This window comes from Capra hircus, chromosome 23 (genome assembly GCF_001704415.2).
Source record: "Capra hircus breed San Clemente chromosome 23, ASM170441v1, whole genome shotgun sequence".
Classification (NCBI taxonomy): Eukaryota; Metazoa; Chordata; class Mammalia; order Artiodactyla; family Bovidae; genus Capra; species Capra hircus.
The window spans coordinates 22,009,969-22,035,553 of NC_030830.1; the positions used below are offsets into that span (position 1 = coordinate 22,009,969).

At 45.2% G+C, this 25,585-nt stretch overlaps 2 pseudogenes; both read right to left on the reverse strand.

Annotated features, from left to right (window-relative positions):
* LOC102188847 lies at positions 185 to 370 on the reverse strand (annotated as a pseudogene).
* LOC102176414 lies at positions 1,442 to 16,318 on the reverse strand (annotated as a pseudogene).

Below are 25,585 nucleotides of genomic sequence, written 5' to 3' on the forward strand. Positions count from 1 at the left end.
AGATAATATATCTAAGTTCCTCTTTGATCCAAAACGAAAACTACAAAAGTGGTAGTTTCTCAAAGATTATTTTTTCTTCTTTTTTTTTTTTTTAATTTTTGAAAACTGTTATTTTACATACGAAGAGCTAGTATTATTTCCTCCTGAGGTTGATGTGCTGGATGAGTCATCTAAGAAAGTTCTGTTAGTCCAACTTAATGAAGCTTATGTCCTTCGCATACTGACGAAACACTGGCAGCACATTTCCGGATAAGGCACATATTTCCATATCAGACCATGCCGGTTTGAGCAGACCCGGCAAGAGCCAGAACCCTGGCTGAATTTACTCGGATGGCTCCAGTAGAGCTGCTGGTGAGCCATGTTGCTTTCTCGGCTGCAACGAGGTAAAAGGCTCAAAGGTTATTTTCAAAGTGGACCTGAAATGATATTATTGAATATTTCAATTACACTAAAATCCATAAGCTTATTTTGCACAGTGACTGTCTTTTATACTAATATAAGATTTTTTAAAACTAATACAATGCTTCACTAAGTTTTGTAGATCTTACAGCGTCATTCATTTTTTGAAGTAAACATTCTATTCCATGAAAGAGAGGCTAGTTCAGCTCACCCGAATTATTTTCCTTGGGACATAATACTTTGGAATGCAGCATAAGTGCTTGATGTGTACTTCCTATGTCATCTTAGAAGATTTTTTTAGAAAAATAATTTGCATTTTGAAATATGACCATAAGCCTTTAGATTTTCCTTTAAAAAAAGGCAGCTCATTTTTGCAATAAGAAATACAACATAGCAATATCTGTGCAAGGCCTATGTTAAGATTAGAACACCATCTTTTGAACTTCATCTAAGTATGAGAATTTTGAGTGGCCGATATTCACACCAGGTTTTCTTAAGTTACTGTAACACAAGTGGATAATAGCAGATTGTAGAAGTAACATGCCATTCTGTGCCCTATTCTAACATGATATACTTACTTCTGTTCCTCTTGCAGTGTATCAGATCTTTTACAGCATCATCAGAGTAAAGCTAATGTTCACCAAGCACACTCATTTCAAAGAAAAAAACATAATCTCTTTTATGGCAGAAGTTTACCATTCATTGGTCCAGGAAACCATCACCATTAAGTTAAGAAATGTAGAGCTTTACTTGTCCATGTAATTCTTGCCTTGTCAATTAAGTCTCATCCTTAAACTTTAGCTCAATCAGTTCAGTTCACTTCAGTCGCTCAGTCTGAATCTGCAGTGATTTTGGAGCTCCCCAAAATAAAGTCTGACACTGTTTCCTCTGTTTCCCCATCTATTTCCCATGAAGTGATGGGATACCAGGTGGCAATAAAACATGGTATTAAAACAGTCCAGGGTGAGGTGGGGTCGTGGTGGACAGAGGGGGGCCAGGCTCACAACTTCTTTACATTATGCTAATAGCAGCACAAACACATTCAGATGACTTCTGCAGAAAGAGAAGTCAGATCTTCAAGTCATAATGCAGGGGTGGGATATGGAATCTTGCCTCACTCAGTCCCCACAAGGGAGCTGTTTCACACTGTGAAAGAAAAGAATCATGAACCAGTGTAGGTCAGTCAAGTAAGGGCTCACATTCTCCACAGCCCCCCACATGCTCACATGTCCCACTCAAAGACCGCCGCCACCCAGTGTGTCCCCCCTGCACCAACTCCTCCCCCAGTCAAGACCCTTCAGGGTCTCACCTTTAGGATCCATGAGAGCTCTGGTCACACTGTCACTGCCTGGGGGAGAACAAGACCAGGATGTGGTCAGAACCCACAGGAGAGAAACTAGAGAATGAACTTTGAGGAGGGTGACCCCCCATGGCCTCTTGTCTGCACCCTCAGAAGAGTCTCAGGACTCACACCCCCTCTGTACTTACTTGCAGCCTGAGTGCAGTACCCTCCATTTTCACCTGCAAGAAGAAAACATCTCGAGAGAATACATGGAGAAGACTGAATCATGATACCCTAGAGAAACCCTCTAGTTCTGGATCCCAGAGAACTTTCTGGAACTGTAACCAAAAATCCAGGACAGAATCAGGAATATAAAGAAAGGAGATGTGGGGGGACCGGACCATCTCCAACCCTTCTAGAGGTCTGAACTCAGTGGGGACCTTCCCCTCTGATCTTCAAGTGCTGAGAAACAGGCCCCAACTGGAATTATGAAGGTAAAAAATCTGTCTTTCATTTTCACGTGTACTTTACAAAAGGGTCAATGTTAGCATCAGCTCCAAACCAGCAAGCCCATATGTATGGATGGTAATTCTCAGGAACAAGGCAGGCAAACTTCTACCTGGGCTTGAAAACCCTCAGTGAGACAAGAAAACTCAGATCTCTCCCTCCCTTCCCTACCTGAGTGCTTCTTCCTCCAGATCACAGCTCCAGCCACCACAGCCACCATGAGGAGAACCAGGCCAACAATGATCCCCATGGTGAGGAAGGAGGTCTGAGGAGGTTCTGTGGAGGAAAAGGAAGAGGCCCTGACCTCAGGCTTGAGTCCTGACCTTTGAGTCCTGAAGGGCTCCTGCTTTATCTGAGAAAAGCTCCATCCCATCCCCCTCCATACCCCATCTCAGGGTGAGGGGCTCCTGAAGCCCCTGGTGCTGCACAGGGCATGTGTATCTCCGCTCCTCTCCAGAAGGCACCACCAGGGCCGCCCACTTCTGGAAGGTTCCATCCCCTGAAGGACTGGTCTCCACAAGCTTCATGTCCTGGCTCTGGTCCTCCCCGTCACACTGCCAGGTCAGTGAGATCTCCTCAGGGTAGAAACCCAAGGCCCAGCACCTCAGGGTGACCTCACACTCAAGAGATGGGGTGACAGGTCACATGTGCCTTTGTAGGCTCTGAGGAAGACGAATCAGAAAATTCACAGTTTATGTTACTCCCATGGGCCACGGAGGAAGCATCACGTGACCATTCTAAGAAATGATGAGAAAATGAGTTTGAAAAGAAAAACCACAAACACCAGACACCAGTCTGGGCTCTGGTGTCTGGGAAAATCTCCTAGTCCTTGTAAAGTTCTGGAGTCAGGGTGAGAGCCAAGGTAGGATGCTCCACCTTAAGGGGGAGAATACAGAGCAATGGTCCTGACTTTGTTGGAAACTGAATGACTCAGAAAAGCTGGAGTCTGGCCTCTTATGATGCTCTAGTCTGAGAACAGGCCTTGAGAAAGCCACCAGTCACAAGATGGCGGGCAGGGTGAAAGTCACGAGTCACAAGATGGCGGGCAGGGTGAAAGGGCACCGCTGACCAGTTATTTCAGGGATGGTTTCCTGCTTCTTCCCCAAAGGCACTGGATTCCTTAATTGTCCAGAGAAACGAAACTACTGGGGAGTCACCGTCTTGTACAGACTATGAAAACCTGGGCGCATTCCTCCCTCTCCTGACAAGAACCTGGCGCGCTGTTCCCACAGGGACCCCACTTTCTTCTCCTCTTGGGAAGCCAGCTCCAGCCCGAGGGGAGACCAGGGCGGCCCGGCGCCCCTAGTACCTGCGCGCTGCAGCATGTCCTTCCCGATCTCCAGGTATCTGCACAGCCACTCCACGCATCGGCCCTCCAGGTAGTTCCTGCGTGCCTCCGCCTCACCTGCCGCCTCCCACTTGCTCTTGGTGATCTGAGCCGCCGTGTCCACCGCGGTCCAGGAGCGCAGGTCTTCGTTCAGGGTGAGGTACTCTCTGCCATCATAGGCAAACTGAGAACTGATCATACCCGCGGAGGAGACGCCAGTCTGGCCCCACGTTGCAGCCATACATTTCCTGGAGGGTGTGTGACCCTGACCCGCCCAGACCATCCGCAGGGATTAAATCCACACTGAAATGAAACCAGGTCAAGTCCCCTTGAGCTCCTCCTGGGTCAGTGGGGAGCGGCGGATCCCTCAGTGTTGGGGTGACCCTTGGACCTGCAGACTCAACATCAGTCCTTCCAATGAATACCCAGGACTCATCTCCTTTAGGATGAGCTGGCTGGATCTCCTTGCAGTACAAGGGACTCTCAAGAGTCTTCTCCAACACCACAGTTCAAAAGCATCAGTTCTTCAGCACTCAGCTTTCTTCATAGTCCAATTCTCACAGTCATACATGACTACTGGAAAAACCATAGCCATGACTAGGCAGACCTTTGTTGACAAAAGTAATGTCTCTCCTTTTTAATATGCTGTCTATCTAGGTTGGTCATAACTTTCCTTCCATTAAAAGATTAGTAAGCATCTTTTAATTTCATGGCTGCAGTCATCATCTGCAGTGATTTTGGAGCCCCCCAAAATAATGTCTGCCACTGTTTCCCATCTATTTGCTATGAAGTGGTGGGACCGAATACCATCATCTTAGTTTTCCGACTGTTGAGCTTTAGGACAACTTTTTTACTCTCCTCTCTCACTTTCATCAAGAGGCTTTTTAGTTCCTCTTCACTTTCCGCCATGAGGGTGGTGTCATCTGCATAGCTGAGGTTATTGATATTTCTCCTGGCAATCTTGTTTCCAGTTTGTGCTTCTTCCAGCCCGGCGTTTCTCATGATGTACTCTGCATAGAAGTTAAATAAGCAGGGTGACAATACATAGCCTTGACGTACTCTTTTTCATATTTGGAACCATCAGTTCAGTTCAGTTCAGTCACTCAGTCGTGTCCAACTCTTTGCGACCCCATGAATTGCAGCACACCAGGCCTCCCAGTCCATCACCAACTCCCGGAGTTCACTCAGACTCACGCCCATAGAGTCAGTGATGCCATCCAGCCATGTGATCCTCTGTCGTCCCCTTCTCCTGCCCCCAATCCCTCCCAGCATCAGAGTTTTTCCCAATGAGTCAACTCTTCACAAGAGGTGGCCAAAGTACTGGAGTTTCAGCTTTAGCATCATTCCTTCCAAAGAAATCCCAGGGCTGATCTCCTTCAGAATGGACTGGTTGGATCTCCTTGCAGTCCAAGGGACTCTCAAGAGTCTTCTCCAACACCACAGTTCAAAAGCATCAATTCTTCGGCGCTCAGCCTTCTTCACAGTCCAACTCTCACATCCATACATGACCACTGGAAAAACCATAGCCTTGACTAGACAGACCTTGGTCAGCAAAGTAATGTCTCTGCCTTTCAATATGCTATCTAGGTTGGTCATAACTTTTCTTCCAAGGAGTAAGCGTCTTTTAATTTCATGGCTGCAATCACCATCGGCAGTGATTTTCTAGCCCCCCAAAATAAAGTCTGACACTGTTTCCACTGTTTCCCCATCTATTTCCCATGAAATGATGGGACCGGATGCCATGATCTTCATTTTCTGAATGTTGAGCTTTAAGCCAACTTTTTCACTCTCCTCTTTCACTTTCATCAAGAGGCTTTTTAGCTCCTCTTCACTTTCTGCCATAAGGGTGGTGTCATCTGCATATCTGAGGTCATTGATATTTCTCCCGGCAATCTTGATTCCAGCTTGTGTTTCTTCCAGTCCAGCGTTTCTCATGATGCACTCTGCATAGAAGTTAAATAAGCAGGGTGACAATATACAGCCTTGATGTACTCCTTTTCCTGTTTGGAACCAGTCTGTTGTTCCATGTCCAGTTCTAACTGTTGCTTCCTGACCTGCATACAGATTTCTCAAGAGGCAGGTCAGGTGGTCTGGTATTCCCATCTCTCTCAGAATTTTTCACAGTTTATTGTGATCCACACAGTCAAAAGCTTTGGCATAGTCAATAAAGCAGAAATAGTTTTTCTGGAACTCTCTTGCTTTTTCCATGATGTTGGCAATTTGATTTCTGGTTCCTCTGCCTTTTCTAAAACCAGCTTGAACATCAGGGAAGTTCACAGTTCACATATTTTTGAAGCCTGGCTTGGAGAATTTCAAGCATTACTTTACTAGCATGTGAGATGAGTGCAATTGTGCGGTAGTTTGAGCATTCTTTGACATTGCCTTTCTTTGGGATTGGAATGAAAACTGACCTTTTCCAGTCCTGTGGCCACTGCTGAGTTTTCCAAGTTTGCTGGCATACTGAGTGCAGCACTTTCACAGCATCATCTTCCAGGATTTGAAATAGCTCAACTGGAATTCCACCAGCTGCACTAGCTTTGTTCGTAGAGAGGCTTTCTAAGGCCCATTTGACTTCACATTCCAGGATGTCTGGCTCTAGATAAGTGATCAACCATCGCGGTTCTCTGGGTCGTGAAGATCTTTTTTGTACAGTTCTTCCATGTATTCTTGCCACCTCTTCTTAATATCTTCTGCTTCAGTTATGTCCAGACCATTTCTGTCCTTTATCGAGCCCATCTTTGCATGAAATATTCCCTTGGTGTCTCTAATTTCCTTGAAAAGATCTCTAGTCTTTCCCATTCTGTTGTTTTCCTCTATTTCCTTGCATTGATCGCTGAAGAGGCTTTCTTATCTCTCCTTGCTATTCTTTGAAACTCTGCCTTCAGATGCTTATATCTTTCCTTTTCTCCTTTGCTTTTCACTTCTCTTCTTTTCACAGCTAATTTTAAGGTCTCCCCAGGCAGCCATTTTGGTTTTTTGCATTTCTTTTCTATGGGGATGGTCTTGATCCCTGTCTCCTGTACAATGTCATGAACCTCATTCCATAGTTCATCAGGCACTCTATCTACCAGATCTAGGCCCTTAAATCTATTTCTCACTTCCACTGTATAATCATAAGGGATTTGATTTAGGTCATACCTGAATGGTCTAGCGGTTTTCCCTACTTTCTTCAATTTAAGTCTGAATTTGGCAATGAGGAGCTCATGATCTGAGCCACAGTCAGCTCCTGGTCTTGTTTTTGTTGACTGTATAGAGCTTCTCCATCTTTGGCTGCAAACAATATAATCAATCTGATTTCGGTGTTGACCATCTGGTGATGTCCATGTGTAGAGTCTTCTCTTGTATTGTTGGAAGAGAGCGTTTGCTATGACCAGTGCATTTTCTTGGCAAAACTCTATTAGTCTTTGCCCTGCTTCATTCTGCATTCCAAGGCCAAATTTGCCTTTTACTCCAGGTGTTTCTTGACTTCCTACTTTTGCATTCCAGTCCCCTATAATGAAAAGGACATCTTTTTTGGGTGTTAGTTCTACAAGGTCTTGTAGGTCTTCATAGAACCGTTCAACTTCAGCTTCTTCAGCATTATTGGTTGGGACATAGACTTGGATAACTGTGATACTGAATGGTTTGCCTTGGAAACGAACAGAGATCATTCTGTCATTTTTGAGATTGCATGCAAGTACTGCATTTCGGACTCTTTTGTTGACCATGATGGCTACTCCATTTCTTCTGAGGGATTCCTGCCCACAGTAGTAGATATAATGGTCGTCTGAGTTAAATTCACCCATTCCAGTCCATTTTAGTTTGCTGATTCCTAGAATGTCGACGTCACTCTTGCCATCTCTTAGTTCCCCAAGGGAATCAGAGGTGTCCCTGGATCCCTAGAGTGGTGAACACACATTAGGACAATCAAGGAGGCTAAAGTGAGCACAAGAAGTTAGAACTGATAGTGAGATTTCATGTGAGGAATACCTGTGATCAGGGGGTCCTGGCTGAGGGATGATATGGGAAGGTTGTCAGTGTCCAGGGCCTGGCAGGTGAGGTAGCAGCCAATTTATGATTACTTCCTGTCAGGATGGCTCCAGAAGAGTTCCAATTTCAAATACATTCTCAAATCTGTCAGGTCCTGATCCCAAATGTATTCATTTAGCAGGTATAGACTCTGCTCCCACATCGCTGAGTAGCGGTTGTAATGGAATACAGTTAAGGTTGTTGTTATCATCCATTCAGTTCAGTTCAGTGCAGTCATGCAGTCGTGTCCGACTCTTTGTGAGCCCATGAACCGCAGCACGCCAGGCCTGCCTATCCATCACCAACTCCTGGAGTTCACTCAGACTCACGTCCTTTGAGTCAGTGATGCCATCCAGCCATCTCATCCTCTGTCATCCCCTTCTCCTCCTGCCCCCAATCCCTCCCAGCATCAGAGTCTTTTCCAATGAGTCAACTCTTCGCATGAGGTGGCCGAAGTACTGGAGTTTCAGCTTTAGCATCAGTCTTTCCAAAGGAATCCCAGGGCTGATCTCCCTCAGAATGGACTGGTTGGATCTCCTTGCAGTCCAAGGGACTCTCAAGAGTCTTCTCCAACAGTTGTCATAGTAGCAGGTAATTAAAACCATCACTTTATCTCTCTCCCACAGTTACTGTAAATATTTCTCATTATTTGCACACTGATGTTTCTTAGAATATGAAGGATTTTAGCAAAGTTCCCCCAGGAAGGCAGACTCAATGCTTTGGGGACAGGAGACAGTATGGGCTTGACCTTGACTACACTGAGAGGATCTTCCACTTTGAACGACTCACATTGAGACAGACTGCCCCCCTTCACATGGCGTCAGGGGCATTCCCACTGTCTTCTGAGCAGAACACTTAGTACACAAAGACTCATGTCACAGATCTGTGGTAACATGATTGAAAAGCACCTCTAGTACATTACATAGACTGTTACACAGATAGATGTTTATGGATGGATAGAGAGAGAGAGGATGGACAGAGGCTACACACAGATTGAGAACTGGACACATAATTTTACCATCCATGTGTCACAGGGACAACTTATGTCAGGGACAACTTATGACAACTTATGCTTGTTACTTGTAGTGGACTTTTATTAGCTTCCAAATGAGATGAAAGAAGAAAAGCAAATCAATGTACCTTAAAGAAATCCTCCAAGTTCAAACATGTTCCGATTAAGGCTAACTTGGGAAAAACAACTTTTGAATGGGGGGCCGGCGGGGAGCATGGGGCGGTGGGGGTTGGGACTGAGTGTTTGTCATAAGCAGTCATACTCTGTCCTCTGGTGGCCTTTTGTGAAAGAGCACAAGTGCTGCTGGCTCCATGGTTTTGTCAGCAAAGAAGCCAACATTTCCACTTGGCACCTTCACAGTCCTGCTCTTAGAACAAATCAAAAGTTCCATAAGATTCAGTGTTTGTGGGTGCCTACTAGAGGAAGTCACTGTCTTGACTAGGACACAAGAGGCCGCTTCCCAAGGGTAGTGTTTCAGGGAGTGTTGATTGAGCCCCTGAGTCAGGCCCTGGGTCAGGCCCTAGAGGGGAGACTAGAGAGGAGGTCTCTGCCTCAGGGGAACTGCAGGGGGAGGGTGGGAACAGGCAGGGTTCACTTGTCTACACCCCAGCTCTGTGGTCTGCTGGGGAGAATTTATTTACAGGGCAGCAGTGGAGAAACAGACATAAAGAATAGACATATGAACATGGGGAGAAGGGAGAAGAGGGTGAGATGTATGGAAAGAGTAACATGGACACTTACATTACCATATGTAAAATAGATAGCCAATGGGAATTTTCTGTATGGCTCAGGAAACTCAAACAAGGGCTCTGTATCAACCTATTCAAAGAATGATGCTTCCATCATCATCTTTGTGCTGCTCCCCTGCTGGGAGCATCATGTAGTTGGGGACCAACTCAGTCTCCAGCTTCCCTTTCCTCAGGACAGGGGCCTTCCAGGAGCTCCTGCATCTCAGAGGCTACAGAAGATACTTTGACAGTGTGGATTTAAGATGATGACTTAGGAAAGATAAGAATTTTTATACATTTTAATTTTGTTTTACTGAAGTACAGTTGATTTACAATGTTGTGTTGATTTCTGCTGTACAGCAAAGTGATTCATTTATACATATATATATATATATTATTTTTTGTATGTTTACCATTGTGGTTTATTAAGGAAAGATAAAAATTGGTAATGTGTCAATCAGGAGTTATTAAAGCAAACCTGCTTTTTTTCCTGCATGTAGGTGGTGAAAATAATTACTATGCCAGTTTGCTATCCTAGTCTCCACTTTTTATGTGTTTTTTTAATATGACGGAAGTCACATAATGTAAACATCCCATTGTAACCATATTTAACAGCACAGTTCAGGGACATTAGCTACATTCACACTGTTGCGTTACTCTCACCATTATCCATCTCCTGAAATTTTCACCTTCCTAAACTGAAGCTCTGCCCGCATTAAATAGTAACTCCCCATTCCTCTTCTCCGCCTTTCCACCCACTAGTCCCTGGCATCTACCAATGTACTTTCTAACTCTATGAATTTGACTATTCTAGGTACCCACTCCAGTGTTCTTGCCTGGAGAATCCCAGGGACGGCGGAGCCTGGTGGGCTGCCGTCTATGGGGTCATACAGAGTCGGATATGACTGAAGCGACTTAGGAGCAGCAGCAGCAGCAGCAGCAGCAGGTACCTCATATAAGTGGAATCTGCACCCGATGTATATTGGAATGCATTTTTGAGGTTAATATATGTCCCAGGTGGCAATAGTGGTTTAAAAAAAAAAAAAAAGCCTGCCAATGCAGGATGTTTAAGAGACACAGGTTCAATCCCTGGGTCAGAAAGACCCCCTGGAGGAGGACATGGCAACCCACTCCAGTATTCTTGCCTGGAGAATCTCCATGGACAAGAGGAGCCTGATGGGCTACAGTCCATAGGTTTGCAAAGAGTTGGACACAACTGAAACGACTTAGTACGCACATGGTAACTCTATTTTTGGTTTTTTAAGGAACCTCCATGCTGTTCTCCATTGTAGTTGTATCAATTTACATCCCCACCACCAGTGTGGGAGAGCTTCCTTTCTCCACACCCTCTCCAGCATTTATTGTTCATAAATTTTTTGATGATGGCTATTTTGATCAGTGTGAGGTGATACTTCATTATAGTTTTGATTTGCATTTCTGCAAGGAGAGCCAACCAGCCCATCCTAAAGGAGACTAGTCCTGGGTGTTCATTGGAAGGACTGATGCTGAGGCTGAAACTCCAAAAGTTTGGCCACCTCATCTGAAGAGTTGACTCATTGGAAAAGACCCTGATGCTGGGAGGGATTGAGGGCAGGAGGAGAAGGGGACAACAGAGGATGCGATGGCTGGATGGCATCACCGATGCCATGGACGTGAGTTTGAGTGAACTCTGGGAGTTGGTGATGGACAGGGAGGCCTGGCATGCTGCAATTCATGGGGTCGCAAAGAGTCGGACACGACTGAGTGACTGAACTGAACTGAACTGAACTGAATAATGATGTTGAGCATCTTTTCATGTGTTTGTTGGCCATCTGTTTGTCTTTGGAGAAATGTCTATTTAGGTCGTCTGTCTACTTTAAACAAAAAGTTTGGGTTGTTTGTTTTCTTCATATTGAGGTACATGAGCAGTTTGTATATTTTGGAGATTAATACTTAATCAGTTGCTTCATCTGCAAATATTTTCTCCCATTCTGAGGGTTATCTTTTCATCTTGTTTCCTTTGCTGGGCAAAAGCTTTTAAGTTTCATTAGGTCCCATTCATCTATCTTTGTTTTTATTTTCATTACTACTGGAGGTGGATCAAAAAAGACCTTGCTGAGATTTATGTCAAAGAGTGTCCTATAGTCAATATCTTGTAATAACCTATAATAAAAAATAGTCTGAAAAATAATATATGTGTATTTATATAACCGAATCATCTTGCTGTGCCCCTGAAACATTGTAAGTCAACTATACTCCAAGAAAATATATATATTAAGAAAAACAAAGAGGATTTTCTGCCTTTGTTTTCCCTAAGAGTTTTATAGTGTCTGGCCTTACATTTAGGTCTTTAATCCATTTTCAGTTTATTTTTGTGTATGGTATTGGGGAGTGTTCTAATTTCATTCTTTTACATGTAGCTGTCCAGGTTTCCCGGCACCACTTATTGAAGAGACTGTCTTTTCTCCATTGTATATTCTTGCCCCCTTTGTTATAAATTAGGTGACTATAGGTATGTGGGTGTATCCCTGGGTTTTCTATCTATTTCCATTGATCTATATTTCTGTTTTTGTGCCAGTACCATACTGTTTAGATTACTGTAGCTTTGCAGTATAGTCTGAGGTCATGGAGCCTGATTCCTCCAACTCCATTTTTCTTTCCCAACTTTGCTTTGGCTATTTGGAATCTTTTGTGTTTCCATACAAATTGTACAATTTTTTAATTCCATGAAAAATGTCATTGGTAATTTGATAGGGATTGCACTGAGTCTGCAAATTCTTCTGTGTAATATATTTATTTTCACAATATTGATACTTCTTCCAATCAAAGAGCATGGTATATCTCTCCATCTGTATTATTTTTTTATTTCTCTCATCAGTGTCTTATAGTTTTCTGAATACAGATCTTTTGCCTCTTTAGGTAGGTTTATTCCTAGATATTTTATTCTTTTTATTACAGTGGTAAATGGGATTGTTTCCTTAATCTCTCTTCCTGATCTTTTGTTGTTAGTATATAAAAATGCAAGAGATTCTGTGCATTAATTTTGTATCCTGCCATAGTCTCTATGATTGTTACTTCTACCCCAAAGCAAATTGCAACATAGTGAAAAGTCAAATAATATCTTAGATGCTATAAAAGTAGTTTTCACTTCATGGATCTCATGAAAAGTTCTCGCTGACATCAAGGGTTCCACAGCCAGGGGGTCTCCCAACTGATCCCTGACTTTGCTTCCTCTTCATTTCAGAGACTCCTTCCCCCTGAGCTGGACTCACTGCTTCCCAAACTTAGCTGAAAGCTCTGCCCTGCCCTCCTCTCCTCAGGAAAAGAGAACTCTCTCCTGAGTTATCTACTCAGCCCCTAGTAAGTGATGCCAGAGAGGAGGTGGAGGGACAGGTGTTTCCTTTGGACCTGGGAAGAGTTTGTCCTTGAAGGCTCCAGACCCACTCATAACCTAGTTTGGTTTTGTTACACACCAGCTTAATGTGTTCATATCCCATACAGAAATCTGACATAGTGTCTAAGAGAAATAATATTAGCCCTTTCATCCCCCATGTATCTAATGTATCTGACTTGAGGTCCACAAATCATGAAGAGCAGTCCAGTCTAACAAAACGTTCTGTGATGAAGGAATTGTTCTGTATCTGTGCTGTCCAGATCAGGTAGCCACTAGCTACACATGGCCATTTAGCACCTCAAAAGTGGCTATTGTGCTGAGCACTTTCATTTTATTTAATTAGTTTTTAAATATTTTATTTATTTTATTGAATTATAGTTGATTAACAATGCTGTCCCTTGGACTGCAAGGAGATCCAACCAGTCCATTCTGAAGGAGATCAGCCCTGGGATTTCCTTGGAAGGAATGATGCTAAAGCTGAAACTCCAGTACTTTGGCCACCTCATGCAAAGAATTGACTCACTGGAAAAGACTTTGATGCTGTGAGGGATTGGGGGCAGGAGAAGAAGGGGACTACAGAGAATGAGATGGCTGGATGGCATCACTGACTCAATGGATGTGAGTCTGAGTGAACTCCGGGAGTTGGTGATGGACAGGGAGGCCTGGCGTGCTGCGATTCATGGGGTCACAAAGAGTCGGACATGACTGAGCAACTGAACTGAACTGAACTGAACAATGTTGTATCAATTTCTGCTGTACAGCAAAGTGACTCAGTTTACATATATATATATACTTTTTAATACTCTTTTTCATTATGGTTTAATCACAGGCTATTGAATATAGTTCCCTGTACCATACAGTTGGACCTTGTTGTTTATTTATTCTATAGATAATAATTTGCATCTACTAACTCCAAACACCCAGTCCATCCCTCCCCCAGCCCTTCTCCCCCTTGGCAACTACAGATCTGTTCTCTGTATCTGTAAGTCTGTGCTTATTTTAATTTTATTTAATTTAAATAGCCATATGTGGCTAGTAGCTAGCACATTGGATAGTGCATATCTAGAGTGTTCTTACGGAGAAGGCAATGGCATCCCACTCCAGTACTCTTGCCTGGAAACTCGCATGGACGGAGGAGCCTGGTAGACTGCAGTCCATGGGGTCGCTGAGTCAGACACGACTGAGTGACTTCACTTTCACTTTTCATTTTCATGCATTGGAGAAGGAAATGGCAACCCACTCCAGTGTTCTTGTCTGGAGAATCCCAGGGATGCGGAGGCCAATGGGCTGCCGTCTGTGGGGTCGCACAGAGTCCGGACACGACTGAAGCGACTTAGCAGCAGTAGCAGCAGAGTGTTCTTAATTTTCAGTCTCTTCCCCCAAAGGATACTGTGTGACTCATAGGCTGATACATATTAAAATAAAATCTTCACATAGAAACTCTTATTAGAGTCTTAAAATGCAGCATGCACAGAATATTTCATTAATATGTATTTTAACAACTAGCATGTTCAGACATTAAGTGGTCGTGGTTTAGTCCCTAAGTCATGTCCAACTCTTGCAATCCCATGGACTGTAGCCTGCCAGGCTCCTCTGTCCATGAGATTCTCCAGGCAAGAATACTGGCTGCTGCTGCTGCTAAGTTGCTTCAGTTGTGTCCAACTCTGTGCGACCCCATAGACGGCAGCCCACTAGGCTCCTTGGTCCCTGGGATTCTCCAGGCAAGAATACTGGAGTGGGTTGCCATTTCCTTCTCTAGGGGGTCTTCCCGACCCAGGGATTGAATCCGGGTCTCCTGTATTGCAGGCAGATTCTTCACCCACTGAGCTATGAGGGAAGTTTATCACCTTAAGGTTGTAATTGTTCAAAACTGCCCATCGCTGGAGATAATCCCTGTCTATATTACACTGAGCTTTTGGTGTTGTTTTCCTTAACTGGATAAACATAAAGAGATCACAGGCAGCAGAACCCAGAGGCAGAGGGCTGCCCAGGTTGAGATGAGGAGATCCGGCATGTCAGCCCTGCCCCAGGTGTGCAGGGAACCTGTCCCCATGGGGCAGAGCTGAGGGTTGCAGGACAGTCTGTGCAAAGAGATGAATTTAGTGGAACAGCAAATATGCTCACAGATGTTCATGAAGACAGGACTCGGGAGAGGTGGGAATGAGTTAAAATAAGTACAATAAAGCTAACATATTATTTATTTCAGGGAAAAGAAAGTTCTAATTATATCTGAAGGAGAGGGGTCTGTGAAAGAAGAACCAGAATGAAAAATGATACATAAAACTGAAAAACAGAGAGGGAGTATGGTAAGGGGCATGTTATTTAGAGGCATTGAGATGACAATCAGAGAATCAGCCAAAAGAACTAAAACAGCTGTCTCTGAGATTCAAGAGATGGGGTGACACGGAAGATTAGGGACATCAGTCTAGATATCAAGTCTATCTAGATATCAGAAGAGTTTTACTTTTGAAAACTATGTGCATATATTCATTAGATAAAAATAAAAAGGCAACCCAGTGGGTGAGAGAACTGTTTCTGCAAGGAGAGTCCTAGATATGGAGAAGTAGTTGGAAAAAAACTGGATGCGGAGTGGTGGATGTTTATGGGAGGACTTTGTTATATTTAGTTAGTTTTGTTGGACTTTTCTTTTTTTAGTGGAAGGAATTGCGCTTGTTTGTGTGCAGGACTGAAGGAGCCAGTAGAGAGCGGGAAACTGATGACACAGGGGAGGATGGAGCCGGATCCTCTGCCCACGCTGGGGGGCGGCCTTAGACAGGAGGGGACCGACCAGCATCAGTGTGGAAGGTGAGGATGCAGGTGCAGGGGTGGGAGTGCAGGAGGAGGAGGATGGGCTTCTCACCTATGTCCCTCTTTCTTTTCTGAGTTTAAAAAGAAGCTCACCATTAACAACAGGGAGTGGGGAGGCAGAGGAGGGGATTGAGGAGGGAGATGGAGGTGAGAACAGCCTCTCAGGAGGTGCGAGAGTGAGCTGACCCAGAAAGCGGCATCTGGAGAGTACAGGGTGAGGCCACTGAGGTCTGAGCGCCTCCACTTAGAGAGAAAAGGTTCCAGCACCTGGGCAGCAGCAGGAAGATGTACAATAAAAAGACAAGGCAGCCAGATATCTCCAGTGTGTGGATTACCTCCCAACCTGACATTAAAGGCCCTGCAGTCCTGGTCCCAAATCTAACTTCTGGCCTTGATGTTGACCTAGGACTTTGGGGGGTCACAGGTCTGGGAGGCTCCCCAGAGCCCCACAGGCTCCAGCTGAGCCAGGCCTCCAGCTAAACAGAATCAGCAGATTCTGGACATAAAACTGGAACCTGAGGAGAAGGAGGAGCGAAAAGCTGCCTTTGTCTCTCCCCTTCCATCCACAACCGGTAAACATGCACGACAAAACAGAGGTGCCTCTGCCCAACACCCCAGGATGCGGAGAACCCCACACAATGTGCGTTAAGTGGGTGGACAGGGACCCAGACGGGAGGCGGAACCGAGGGAAGGGCAGGAGCGGAGCCCGCGATCCTGTTCTCCAATTGCGGCCGCGGAGCCGGAAGCCCAGGAACCCCCAGCAGTAGCAGCAAGGTGACCCGGGAATCCAGCCTTCCAGTCTCAGCGGTGCCCAGGGAGGCAGCCACAGAAGTGGGTCCTGGGGCCCCAACCCACCAGCCACTGAGATGCGCATGACTTCGGCCTCTCCTCCCCCAACTCACAGCAGCAGAGGAGAACCTGACCACACAGGACACGGCAGAGGTGCCTGCCTGGTCACAGCCGCCTGCATTCCCCCATTCCCCCCACGGGTCAGAGGATCCCCGACACAAGCGAAGGACCTGCTATCCCGGTTTACCAGGCAGCGACGCCAGCGGCAGTGGCTTCAACAAGGAACCAAAGACTCTGGAGGCACAAGAAGCAATGAAGGGCCACACCCTTGACCGGGAACTGAGGTGCAGGGGTGGAAAGTGCCAATTCTCACGGACAGGGAACCCAAGTGAGTGAAGGCGAAACCTGTCCTCTGGCGCCACCTCCTGGAAGAGAGGGGGAAAGCCTCTAATCTCTAATTCGTGGATTTGGAATCCTGCAGAAGTGTTCCTTGGCTCTCAGGATTATCGTGGCTTCTCACACTCGCTGATGCCATCAAGAGCCTGTATCCAGGCACAGCAGGTGATCTGCAGGCTGAGAGGATGATTTGCAAAGTGAGCCAGCGGGCGTAGTAGACGAAGGAGAGAGTCAGGTGCTGAGAGTGAAGAGAAGAAACTAAAAGAAATGGAACCTGTACAACTCAAGGTTAATACCTCCTTGGTTTCCCAGGCAATTGAAGCAACAAGAGATTAGGAATAGACTCTTACTGTTGGTAGGAAAACTTAGGGCCTATTTGCCCAAGGTTCCAATATATGGATCCCAACAAATAAGTAGAGAATGATGAAGATTGTGTTTTAGGAAAATAGCTTTTCCCAATTTGTATCAATGTGGTAGACATTAGTAGCCTTAAGCAGGATAGAGCCCTCATTCTCCCAGGGAGGAGTCATACAGCTCCCCTGTGGGAGACAAGAGAAAATAAGAGGCGGGCAGTCTTAGTTGCATTCAAGCCCTTGGTTCTAGTTGTACCTGAGATTCACTTGCTCCCTGGCTTTTCTTTGGTTTGTTCAGTAAGACAGTGACTCACCGTTTGACAAGCCTGAGTCAGATTTCTGCCTCTCAGTAGAAACAAAGCTGACGAATATATCTGGTTTCATTTTTCTAGAAATAACGTGGTTTTTATCTGCCCAAATAATAGAGCCAACCTCAAGGAAAGCCTTATTTATCGTGAACATTTTTGTTTTTACAACTTCATGTCCAATCACGTTTGCTTCATATTCAGAAATCTGAAGGGGATTCTGGAGGGTATGTGAAATCTCAGAGCAACACTCAGGGTTCAAAATTCTGCAGATAGAGAGGCTGTGATGCCTTCTGTTGCCTGAAACATTTAAAAGTGAAATAGTGTGTGTTCACAGAAAGTTTTACCAATAGAACTCAGGACTGAAAGAGCAACTGTTAGTGCATCTAGAATTGTGTCTAGAGAATAGAGCAGTTTATTTTTCTGTACTAGCGCATAAGCCAGTAATACAGCCAGTCACTCCGAGATTTGTACCTGGTTTAACAGTAAAGGGATTTACCTTTCTCATGAGGCCCAGCGTCTTCCTTCTGCAGCACCCGGTGGCCTTTGTGCTGTGGGTGATCTTTACAAGCCACACACAAGAATAGCTGTTCCTCCTGGAAACAGAAAATGGCCCTTTCGCTGTGCTGCTCACAGAACCAAACTTCCTGTACTGGATCCTCACTGGGCTCCAGTGTCAGGAGCCTGGGGACCAAACTGGTCAGAATCCACCTGAGCCCGAGTCCCCTCTTGAAATGTCCTCTTGCTAAATGCACAGCCTGGGGCTTCCTCAGTGGGTCCAAAGAATCTGTGATGCCTTCTGTTGCCTGAGACATTTAGAAGTGAAACTGCGTGCATTCACAGAAATTTTTACCAGTAGAATGCAGGACTGAAAGAGCAACTATTGGTCCATTTAGAACTGTGCTTAGAATACACTAGCAGTAACTCCTTAAATCTTGATGCTGCCTATCTTGCATGCGGAAGGGCGTGAGGCCTTCCCCACACTCGCCCTATTACCAGAAGCTTCTGCATAAGACTGCCCATGGGGCTTGGAGCGTGTGGGTGGAAGGCGGGATGGGACAAGGCCTATGGGGTAGTCACCAGAATTATGGTGGTGGAATCAAGTGAGTTTGTGGATCTAAGGCTCTGCAGGACGGAATGATGCATGTTATTTGCTGTCGCTCTGCCTAGAGCAGAAGCCTGAGTTGCCCCAGAGTGGGGATTCGGTATCCTGTCTCTCATTTATTTATTGGAGAGAAAGAAATCTGAGGGTAAAAGAGACCCACTCCTTAAGTCCCAGAGAGTATGGAGAGAAGAATGAATGAGAGGGGGTGGATTTAAATGTTACTGTGAGCTGAGTGATCCAAAAAGAAGCAAAGACCACCTGAGACCTTGAGACGGACAGACAGACTTCAGGAGCAGAGGGACGGGGAGAAAGAGACAGAGTCCTGGCTCGTACTTTTAAAACCCCGGGGCTCACACTTATTCAATAAGAGCTGATTGCTTCTATCCCCCTTTGTTACCGCTTGTTCCGGCTTACGGAGCTAACCAGAGGCCTTGCTCCTTCCCGCACGCCCTACCTCAGCCTGCCCTCTAGTGGCAGCCTGCGGAGTGACAGGAACGCGCGTTACCCTCGTCCCGTCTTCAAAACATGAGTCATCTTGTGGTGTGATCACTCATCTAGAGCCAAACATCCTGGAATGTGAAGTCAAGTGGGCCTTAGAAAGCATCACTACGAACAAAGCTAGTGCAGCTGATGGAATTCCAGTGGAGCTATTTCAAATCCTGAAAGATGATGCTGTGAAAGTGCTGCACTCACTATGCCAGCAAATTTGGAAAACTCAGCAGTGGCCACAGGACTGGAAAAGGTCAGTTTTCATTCCAATCCCAAAGAAAGGCAATGCCAAAGAATGCTCAAACTACTGCACAATTGCATTCATCTCACACGCTAGTAAAGTAATGCTCAAAATTCTCCAAGCCAGGCTTCAGCAGTACATGAACCGTGAACTTCTAGATGTTCAAGCTGGTTTTAGAAAAGGCAGAGGAACCAGAGATCAAATTGCCAACATCCGCTGGATCATGGGAAAAGCAAGAGAGTTCCAGAAAAACATCTATTTCTGTTTTATTGACTATGCCAAAGCCTTTGACTGTGTGGATCACAATAAACTGTGGAAAATTCTGAGAGGGATGGGAATACCAGACCACTTGACCTGCCTCTTGAGAAATCTGTATGCAGGTCAGAAAGCAACAGTTAGAACTGGACATGGAACAACAGACTGGTTCCAAATAGGAAAAGGAGTACATCAAGGCTGTATGTTGTCACCCTGCTTATTTAACTTATATGCAGAGTACATCATGAGAAATGCTGGACTGGAAGAAACACAAGCTGGAATCAAGATTGCTGGGAGAAATATCAATCACCTCAGATATGCAGATGACACCACCCTTATGGCAGAAAGTGAAGAGGAACTCAAAAGCCTCTTGATGAAAGTAAAAGAGGAGAGTGAAAAAGTTGGCTTAAAGCTCAACATTCAGAAAACAAAGATCATGGCATCCAGTCCCATCACTTCATGGGAAATAGACGGGGAAACAGTGGAAACAGTGTCAGACTTTATTTGGGGGGCCTCTAAAATCACTGCAGATGGTGATTGCAGCCATGAAGTTAAAAGACGCTTGCTCCTTGGAAGAAAAGTTATGACCAACCTAGATAGCATATTGAAAAGCAGAGACATTACTTTGCTGACCAAGGTCTGTCTAGTCAAGGCTATGGTTTTTCCAGTGGTCATGTATGGATGTGAGTGTTGGACTGTGAAGAAGGCTGAGCACCGAAGAATTGATGCTTTTGAACTGTGGTGTTGGAGAAGACTCTTGAGAGTCCCTTGGACTGCAAGGAGATCCAACCAGTCCATTCTGAAGGAGACTAGTCCTGAGGGTTCTTTGGAAGGAATGATGCTAAAGCTGAAACTCCAGTACTTTGGCCACCTCATGCGAAGGGTTGACTCATTGGAAAAGACTCTGATGCTGGGAGGGATTGGGGGCAGGAGGAGAAGGGGACGACCAAGGATGAGATGGCTGGATGGCATCACTGACTCTATGGGCGTGAGTCTGAGTGAACTCCAGGAGTTGGTGATGGACTGGGAGGCCTGGTGTGCTGCAATTCATGGGGTCGCAAAGAGCTGGACACGACTGAGCAACTGAACTGAACTGAACTAAACCTACCTCCTAAGAATCCGCCTGAAATGAGGCAGACCTGGGTTCGATCCCTGGGTTGGGAAGATCCCCTGGCGAAGGGAAAGGCTACCCACTCCAGTATTTTGGCCTAGAGAGTTCCATGGACTGTATAGTCCATGGGGTCACAAAGTGTCCAACACGACTGAGCGACTTTCGCTTCACTCAGCCTACCTCGTAGAATTGAAGTGAGCATCAGTGATGGTTATATCAGTTTTGGCAGCACTAGAAATGGCAATAGTTGCAGCAGCTATGCTAAGTGATTTACATGAGTCATCTTATTTAATCTAGACAAGTTGGGTGCTCAGGTGCTCAGTCGTGTCTGACTCTTTGCAACCCCATGGACAGTAGCCCACCAGGCTCCTCTATCCATGGGATTTTCCTGGGCAAGGATACTGGAGTCAGTAGCGATTTCCTCCTCCAGAGGATCTTCCCAATTCAGGGATCTAACCTGCGTCTCCTGCAATTGGCATGCAGATTCTTTACCACTAGCGCCACCTGGGAAGCTGCAAGTTGGGAAAAGGAAAGTGGAAGTCGCTCAGTCGTGTAGGACTCTGCGACCACTTGGACTGTAGCCCACCAGGCTCCTCTGTCCATGGGATTTTCCAGGCAATAGTACTGGAGTAGATTGCCATTAGGCGACTTTATTATCTCCATTTTATAAATGAAGACTTAGCTCCTCTAACCTGCCCCAGATCAGCAGCTACTAGTACCAAAATGAATGTGTTCACACACTAAGCTGCCTAGTACTTTCTGTCTCTCCTTAATGCTGGTTCCTTCCTCTGTCTTCCCCTGGAGAGCATCACAGAGGGGTTTACCTCATATAAAATGAAGTAAAAGAACTGGTTGTACTGTGATTTTGCCCAGGAATCTCCCTTCTGAGCTCTAGAACAATCCCCACACCCAAAGAGAAACTGGGACACACCCAAGATATTGCTGAATCTCTGGTTTAGAAACCATTTAACTCCTGAGATGGAATACTTTTGCCCACTATCCAGCATGCCGAACTCCTAGTAGTAAGATTCCTAGAAGGGAAAAGATGACTGCCAATCAGAATATTGCTTGGTGACCAAGAAATCAGTCAAGAGAGGTGGGTTCTTTGGAAACATTTCATCCAGGTTACAGTAAATCCCAGTCCTGGAATAACCATGGTATTCACTTATACCAGCCTTGTTTTAAACAGAGCTTCCCCAGTAGCTCAACAGTAAAGAAACTGTCTGCAATGCAGGAGCTGCAGGAGACGAAGGTTCGATCCCTGGGTCAGGAAGATTTCCCCTGGAGGAGGGCCTTGTTTTAAACATAATCTAAAATAGCTTAAACAATAAAAATTACAACCAGGGAAATGAATAGTTAGAAAAATGGGGTAAAACCAGGAGTAAGGTTAATATAAACATCATGCTGGAAGGAAAACTACAGATTTGTAACTGAGCTCTCTAGCAGCCAGTTCAAAGAGGGAAACACAGTCATTACCTGGTACCCAACATCTGTAAACTAAAAAGAGACCAGAACCTCTCAGGAGATGCAGAGCTATTCCTTTTCCTGGGTTAAAGAGGTCTCCATAGAAGTGGTGGGATAAAGTGAACAAAATCCCAGCCACATCTTTATCATGAATACAAGTTTCACAGGATTTATTCATTTCTTCCAGTGTCCCTGTGATGGCTGGTGCTACCATGTTTAGGCAGAGTCACTCAGAATAACACAATCCATGTGCCTCTGCCATTGGTCCAGCTTAACCCATCAAGAGATTCTAGTGTAATCATGGATTCTTCATCAAACTGACATAAGACATTCTCTCCACCCATCTTTTGATACGTAGAGCATGAACGTTAGTTCCGTGCTATTATACACTTGACATCACAGCCATTTGGTGTGATTAACACTAGGTTACAACAGAAAGAATACTCATGGCCAGAACAAGCCTGTCTCCCTACAGGGAGCAATTAAACAACTCACAGTTCGTATCCCCTGGGTCTCCCTTTCCTGGGTCCCATGAAGTTCACCCTTTCCACATTTTTTTTCTTCAGATAGAGTCCAGTACCCTGAAATCAATTTTTTCTTCCTGAGTTACAGTCTCAAGCCAGGCATGTTTCCTTTGTTTGGATTTAGTTATTCCTAAACTTCCTTAACACCTCTACAGTTCCTTCCCCAGATGGTGTCTCTCATGGACTGTGCAAATTCCCCGCAACTTTCACTCATGGGTGATGAACTTTCATCTAACTAGTAAAGGAAGCCCTTTATTAGCTGTGTGACTTTAGGCAAGTTACCAAACCTCTCTGAGCCTTATTTTCATCATTTATAATGTTGATAATGCCTACACTGAAAGGTTGTTTGGAATTAGAATAAATTATAATAATAGTAAGAGCAGGACTTTCCTGGTGGTCTAGTGGTTAAGAAGCCAATGCAGGGAACACAGGTTTAATCCCTGTTCTGGGTAGATCCCACATGCTGTGGAGCAGCTAAGCCCATGAGCCACAACTGCTGAGCCTGCGCTCTGTAACAGGAGTCACCACAATGAGAAGCCTGAGCGCCGCAGTGGAAAGTAGTCCATGCTCGCTACAAATTTTGAAAGCCGACATGCAGCAACAAAGACCCAGCACAGCCAAAAAATAAAAGTAAATAAATAAAAGTTTTCAAAAAATACTAAAAGCAACCAAAGATTTATTAAGCTCTTGTTCTGGCAGATGCTATGGTCAGCATTTAGCAAGCAGTTATTTGCTTGAGTCATCTCAACAATTCTATCACATGGGAACTGACTGTCCCCCTTACACAGATTAGTAAACTGAGGTTTGGAGAGTTTAATACCTGGCCCATTAGTTACAGCAGTCATAACAATAATGATCCAATGTCACAAAAAAGGCAAAAGGCAGGAGAGTTCAGTGAGGGGTCAGGAAAGACATCTTGAACCAGGAGTCATTTACAGATGGGTTGGCCTCTTTGTTGGTTTGATTTCTTTGTTTTCATTTTAAGCCTAGTATTGTATGTATTTGCTCCTTGAAAAAGTTCGAACAGTGCCTATGGTTACAAAGTTCAGTTTCCACTAGCAGGGAGTAACGGCTGAATAACATCCTGACAGAACTTTCTCCATGAATATTCTACTTGAAAGAGATCTAGCTGTATGTCTCTCTTTTTTTCCTGGGTATCATTTTTTTTTTCTTTCCTCATTTTCACTGAGAAGAAGGGTGGATGACAGGAGTAAGGGTACAGAATGGCCAGGGGCTTGAAGGCTGGGCTCTGGGTGGGTGTGCAGGGCAGGGAGCTAGGTGTTTGCTTGCTTACCTGCATTCATCAGTTCTAAAGCCTCTCTGAGTTCCTCCAGTAGTGTCTGCCCTGGAAGAGAGCAAGGGTGAGGAACAGAGGAAGTCAGGGGCAGTGGCCACGTGGCGATGACCTTCGGTGCAGGTTCTGGGCTCTGCAGCTGGCTGATACTTGAGCAGGGGAGTGGCCTGACTAGAGCTGACTTTTTCAAAGTTTTACTGTTATAAAATACACATAACATAAAACACACCATCTTAACCATTTTAAGTGTACAGTTCAGTAATATTAAAAACATTTGCATTGTGGTGGAGCCATCACCACCATCCATCACGTAACGCTTTTCATCTTGTAAGTCTGAAAGCCTATACCCTTTAAACCATACCTCCGGATTCTCCGCTCTCCCCAGCTCCAGCTGACTTGGGATGGGCTGGAGGAGACGAGACCTATGTGTAAGAGGCTGATCAGGAGATGGCCAGAACCACCCAGGCCAGAGGCCGTGAGGATCCCTCTGTGAGAAAGAAGGGCACAAACAGGAAACAAATTTAATAATTAAACAAAAGCACCTCCCTGTGCATGAAACGTGCACTGTGCCAGGCCCCGAGGAGGCATCTGAGGAGTCATTTCCTCTCCAGGTGACTTGTCCAGCTGGAGTCAGCAGCCCACAAATCTGAAGCCCTTTTCTGCACCCATTTTTCATATGACTGAAGCTTCTCCATCTTCAGAATCTCCACCTTGGCTCATTCATATTCACTCTCCATAGTCCCTTCTCCACTCAGAGAAATCCTTTTTTTTTTTTTTTTTTTATAGGTTAGAGTGAGTTGTGTTAGTTTTTTTAATATTTATTTATTTGGCTGCAACTTGTCTTAGTTGCAGCACGCCAGATCTGCAGTCTTGGCTGTGGCCAACAGGAGCTTTAGCTGCAGCATACAAACCCCTAGTTGTGGCCTGCGGTATCTAGTTCCCTGACAAGGGATCAAACCCGGGCCCTCTGCATTGGGAGCCCGGAGTCTTGGCCACTGGACCACCAGGGAAGTCCCTGTACAGACCTCCTTGACCAGGATATTCTGTGAGTGGACAGAACTAGAAACCCTGGCATGTGGCCAGTCTTCCTGAGGGCTGGTGTGCTCACTCTTAGCTGTGACAATCTGGGTTCATAAGAGTGTCTTCTGGATGTGTTCACCAGTTTCCTGACAGCAAAAGGGGAAAGCCAACCTAGAAAGGATAGAAGGAGTTCCCTGGGGGTCCAGGTGCTTAGGACTCAGCACTTTCATTGCCAAGGGCACAGGTTCAATCCCTGGTCGGGGAACTAAGATCCCGGAAGTACCCAAAAAATGGAAAGGAAGGAAGGGAGGTAGGAAGAAAGAAATAAAGAGGTATAAATAAGCAATATGGGACATCTTTCCAGTGGAATGAGAGGAATATAAGAGACATTTGGTCTCGAGGGAGAGATAAAACCACTAGCCTGGCTGCCGATCTTCAGATGACATGAAAACGGGTGAAGATGAACTTGTTGAAGGACGGATTCCAGGTGGTGATTAAGCCATGGGAGCTAGAGAATCCCTCTTTCACCTGCCCTGTGCAGTTTGCCCGCCTTTGCTTGCTATTTCCAAATGGTACCATACCTAAGTTTCCCCCTCACTGACTATGACCTTTGGTAAGTTACCTAACCTTCCTGAGCCTCAGTTTCTTCTCCTGTAAAATATAAATAATCAGAGTAAGTGCATCCTAGAATTGTTGTGAGAAGTAAGATGACCCTGTAACAGGTTTTGTTCGTGGTATATATGTGATAAATCGATGCCATGATTATGATCACCCAAAAGTGCATAAGTGAAAAAC